Source organism: Gavialis gangeticus, unplaced genomic scaffold, assembly GCF_001723915.1.
Source record: "Gavialis gangeticus isolate Ggan-Ray unplaced genomic scaffold, GavGan_comp1, whole genome shotgun sequence".
Classification (NCBI taxonomy): Eukaryota; Metazoa; Chordata; order Crocodylia; family Gavialidae; genus Gavialis; species Gavialis gangeticus.
In genome coordinates this window covers 11636856-11642369 of record NW_017728993.1, presented here as the reverse complement: position 1 = coordinate 11642369, position 5514 = coordinate 11636856, and the positions used below count along the sequence as shown (strand labels likewise).

The 5514-nt window shown below is 46.0% G+C and overlaps 1 long non-coding RNA gene across 1 annotated transcript in view; it reads left to right on the top strand.

The window, feature by feature from the left end:
- The window catches only part of LOC109286596, a 139129-nt gene that overhangs the window by 28655 nt on the left and 104960 nt on the right, over positions 1-5514 (top strand). Inside the window, exon 2 of the long non-coding RNA XR_002094629.1 lies at positions 5137-5142. This is a non-coding gene — a long non-coding RNA (uncharacterized LOC109286596). The remainder of the gene's footprint in view (positions 1-5136; positions 5143-5514) is intronic.

Genomic DNA, 5514 nt, shown 5'->3' with positions numbered 1-5514 from the left:
CCTCCCTCCCCTTACTTTCTGTTTCCCTGCAGGCAAGCCCAGCTTCAGTTTCTGTAGCCATCTGGCCTCGAACATCCGGTCACATGCTGCTCGAGCCCAGATGTTCAGTGGTTTTCATCTGTCCGTTCCTGATGTTCCGCTGAGTGGGTGTCTCCCTCCGGTGTAGTCTTTCCCCCAATCTTTCCTGCCACAACTTCAGTTCTTGTTCCAGTGGCAGGTGTCCAACTACCAGGGTCTCTCAGCTACAGGACGTCTGTCTGGTGATCTTCTGCGAGGCTCCACCTCCCCTCTACCTCACCCTTACACCCTGCCTTGACAGGTTCCAGATGTGCTTCGGCGAGTTCCCCGATAGTTGGGGCTCCACGTACGCTTGCAGAGATGGTCTTATCAGCCTGCCGGGCCTAATCCTAAATCTACCCACCATGCCTCACAGCTTCCTAGCCTCCCCTGAGGCTGTAAACTCCCTACAGGTTTAAACCACACTCCGGCTCCATATGCCTTGCACAGCAACCCCTCCAGAAGTAGGAAACATAAAATACAAACAATAAAGAAATACAAAGATACTAAGAGAGGCCCTCTGCCCCCCTTATAACCTGCTTCTTTGGCCTACCCACCACCACCAGGCCTCAGGTACCCGAGGTCCCTATTTGACCCTGAACTGGGTCCGAGCTAGACTGCCAGTTACTGCATCTTCCTCTTCACTCTTCTTCTGGCCTGTGGGTTCACTGGACCCACAGTGGCCCTTATCCATATGCTTCCCCCATGTCCCACGTCCCACGTCCCCTGTTGGGGTGGCTCTATGCCACTGGGGCCCATTTTCCACAGCCCCTCACACTGCCCTTTGTCCCCCACCTGGAGCACCTCCTCGAGCCCTCCAGGGGCCACAACGGTTCCACCTGGTCTGGCGTCCGGGTATCTGCTGGCCCCATCAGCGCCTCGGCGGTAACCCCTGGCCTCCAGCTCCTCCTGCTCTTCTTGGTCTTTTAATCCGGGTCCCCAGCCTGGATGAGGAGCCTCTGATCCCTCGCTCTCTGCGCTGCTGCTGGCAGCATCTTCCCCATGGTGGGCTTCGCTGCATCCTCCCATGCTGGGAGAGGCAGCTTCCTGCATCTTTTCCCCCCATAGGGGCTCCGGGAGAAGCTTCCCTGCTGGCGCTCCTGTGGGTCTCTCCCCCACTTCCTTGCCGGCAGCTCCTTTTATCCCTGCCAGCCGGCTCCTGCAGCTGGCTTTATCTGCCGGCCACAGCTGTATAAAGACATGGCTAACGAGCCACGTGGGTCCCGCCTCTATCTCCGGCTTTGCCGCAGATCCTGCTGCCGGTAAGAAGTTTTTATTTTATTTTATTTTGCTTTTGTTTATTTCTGAGAATTCCTGACCCCGGGGCTCCCCCTGGCTCTTTGGGGTCCTCCCCTCTGTTCCTGCCCATGACAGTTTCAAACCTCAAAACATTTTGAAACTTTCAAAATGTTTCAGCTGTCCTTGTTTCATTTCGAGGCTGTTTCGAAGCCCTTGGTTTTATTTTCATTTCACTGTTTCAAGCTCGAAATGAGTCAAAACAGCATCGAAACGAAACAACTGGAGAAATTTCGCACAGCCCTACTCAGCAGCATGGCTTCTGGAAAAAAAAACACCCTTCCTTAGCTGCCTAAAGTCTCCCAGTCCATTGCATGGGGAGCCTAGGCATGAAGCTCAGGGAGGAAACAAGACAACAGGCCTTGTAACACTGAGAGAAGCAGGTAAAGTATCTTTCAGGAGGTAGCCCAAAGTAATCTGCCCAAGGTGACACAGGAAGGCTGCGACAGAGCAGAGATTTAAACTTGGTCTCAAGTCCTGCAATAATGCCCTAACCACTGGACCATCCTTCCCAGAATAGCTTGACTCTGGGAAGGAGTGACATCTTCACATGGATGAGATGAAAAGAAGCACCACTTGCTAGACCACTTGTTAAACATTGGTAATCGGTACTGTCTTACTCCATCTCCAAAGAGCTGGAGGGCCAGCCTTGAATAATCGAGCACTGATTAACCAGGTCTGACTACAATTTATGTACCTGTGCAATCTGCCCTTTGTGAGCACAAGTAAATTAAATTGCTCATTGGACCTGGTAACAGATGGCTTATTCCATCTCCTTTGTTTGATCTGTGCATCCCAGGGAGCATAACTGAAGAGGGCATCTTTACATAGCCAGGAGCAGCAAGTGAGAGCTGGATAGCAAAAATGAAAAATGGGCAAACTAGGAAATTTTGGCACATAAGTCACTCCCAGTGCTTACGGTTTTCATTTATCCAAGGCAAAAGGAGGAACCTAAGCGTTTTATTAGGTAGACCAGCTGTGGTATGGAAAGATCTTTTACAAGCCAGCCTAGAGGATTTGTTTTCCTAAATCATCTGTCTTTTTAAATACAACTTTTGTGATATGCAAAGAGAAAGCAGGAGGTAATGTCAAAAGCATTCCATGCGCTATTAATTTTGTTATGCAAATCTACTCCCCAAATGATAGTTTTATTCAGAACTAGCAAGAGATCCATCATTATACCTCTATGTATAGAGAGGAAACACAACTAGGATTGAAACAAGTGCTCTCATTTGGATTATTATTTTAATATGGCAGTATTATCTGTAGGTGATTTTTAAAGCAGAATGTTTGCATAGCAAATCCTGAACTATTCGTTCCCAGAGACTGTTTAGTGTTGTCAACATTTATTACTTTTGCTTTTGTAAATATGTGTAGCAGAAAGCGGTAGAGTTTGACTTAAAACTAATAAGCAGATTTTGGGAAATGGATAACAAAACTACCACTCTTTTCCAGCCATCTGCCTCCTTACCTAATAAAACAGCAACAAAGGAAGTGGAAAAATACAAAGGCAAGAACAGAAAACCTGCTCAACTTGTGTAAACTGTATTATTTTCAAAGTTTTAAGACGTTAATACTAATTTTTCTACCACACTTGAAATTTTAATGTTTGGCTACACATTGCATTCTAGTGCAAAATTACTCTCACGTACACACTTGCTCTGAAGTGTTGAATTATACACCAAACTACCAGTAGATGTTTCAAGTAGCTCTAGGAATTTTTCTACCATGGACTGCTACACATTGCAGTTTTTTCAGATTCAGCTGTGATGTGTCCATTATCCATGTGTAGGTTTTCACACGTTGTGCTCCTTTTCAGTCAGCCATTTTGCATCTAAATGAAGCTATGGCTTCAATACAAGAAGATATGGCCCAGTTACTTATATATGCAGTCATCTGATCACCGGGACAGATCTGGGAGTGGGGGTGAGGGAAGGAAAGGAAACAGGAGGGAGGTGCTGCACTTCCCTTTGATTCCTGCTCCACCCAAAGTTTAAAACCAACTGCTTGGCAGGGGCAGCGACATTTCTAGTCAAGCTGCGCTGAGGGAGTCAGTGGACTTCATGGCTCATTATAATCTACATGATCCCTTCGAAACTCTTCATTCCATAGATGAAGAGTTTCATCTGTGGAATGAAGAGCCAGATGAAGGCCATCAAGGCCTTTTGATGATCCACCAATCAAGCTATCCTTTGTTCTGCAATCCTGCGGTCTATTAGCTGTTCCTGGTAGTGAAGCTCACATTTCACAGTCCAGCCGATTGTTTTAAACTCATTCCAATGAAGTTATATTTGTTTTTGCTTCAATCTTAAACTGAATAATACAGCCCTAGGCCTCTAGTATATTAGTAACGTTTCTCATTTTTTTTTAACTGGAGAAAAATGTATGTTGTTTTATATGTGATGATGCATACACCTCATCACGTGTACCCCCATTTTCAAAATTCTAGATCTGCCCATGCCGTATCATGACCCACACCTTAAAAGTATTGATACAGCAGAACAAAGTAACTAAACTGGTCAACGAGTCAAAGCACAAGAAAAAAACTCTTTTCTCTCCTTAGAAACATACCCTTTAACGTTTCTCCAGAAGATGCTCAAATTACTACTTGTATAATGGTAGTATCTCTTTCCTGCCCAGGGCAGGGGGTCAAACTCGATGACCTATTGAGGTCACTTCTGACCCTAACATCTATGAACGTATGAATCCCCAGCTGAGATGTCGATCCCATCGTAAGGGATCATTCATGAAAAGAAATAAGAGGAAGGGGAAACGGAAGCTTTGATTAAGGAAAATGATCCGCTCTCAGCACAAAGAAGGCCTACGTGACATAACTGCCAGCCACGTGTTCTATTTACTTCGGTGATTTTGGAAATCTGTCCACTGACAACTTACAAATTCTGGGAAAGGTTTAAGGAATCTGTTGGAAGGCCCCAGGGTATGTGGAGTCTGCTGTTTGCTGGCAAGGACTGTTACGCATCTCTCCACAGACAAGGTACAACAGTGGGGTTATTAAAACTCAGTGATTGTCTGTTCAAACACACATTGGGATGACAAGTTGGCTAAAATAAGGAAAGTTTTTGCTAGGGACAGGAGTCTAGGAAAACTCCCGAGCACAGAAAAAAAACTTTACAGAAAGTTTTTGAAGCAGAAAGAGAAAACTGTGTTTTCATATAAGCAGGGACTACTTCACCATGGACCAGCTAAGGTCAAAGCAACTGATCTATACCAGAAAGACAGACTCCAGGATTCAGGCCAGGAGGTGAGAAAGGAGACACCTGGACAGCCAAAGAACCCTGACCTCAGCCTAAACAATGCTGCAGAGTTGTAAAGAAAACTGAGGCAGAGAGATGGGTGCAGGTTTTATAATTTTTGCCTGGATCAGCATATTCCCTGTGCCTGCAGAAAAATATAACTTGTTTTAGAATCCTCTGAGAGGCTGGAAGAGATATATGCCATGCCCGATATGTCCCTGAGGAGCGAAACTGTGAATTCTTGTACCACTACTTCAATCAAAAACCACTATTCGGATTCATTTCAAAATGTCAAGGATCATGAGATTGGCTCCATAAATCCTTAGATCACAAGAGCTGGCAACACTTGAACTCTGGAGAGGGGCATTATAAAGCCCTTTAGGAGTCTGTGGAATCAGCACATGTCTCAAGAACACAGGGCAGCTAGGACTTGGGCTACATGAATACAAATATCTGACAGACACAGAGCCTGGGCCCAGGAAATGTGCCAGAGAAGATAAGAGAAGAAGTAATGTTGCAGCACCCCTAGGCTCAGGTATTGCTCCAGTGGGCTGGGACCCAACAGAGCAGCCAGGCAAATGTCCAGGAAAAAACAGCTCTACCTGGGCTGTGACACCACTACTCTAAAGCATATCTCCCATAATTTTGTGTTTCACTTTTGTATTTAACCCAGAAGGAAGGTCTTGCTTGTTTCAGGACATGTGAGCTAGGGACAGACATTCAAAAAGCCAAAGCCTGAATTGATCCAATCTTGGCAGGATAGTCTAACCTGCCTAGATTGAACCAAATTGCAAGGGAATAGACATTCGTGAAATGCAGGCACATGCCTGCAGTGGCTCAGGTCAGGCACCAGGGGGTGCTAGAGCAGCCCTCCGCTGCAGGGAAACTGTGCTGGGGGGGGAAGGGG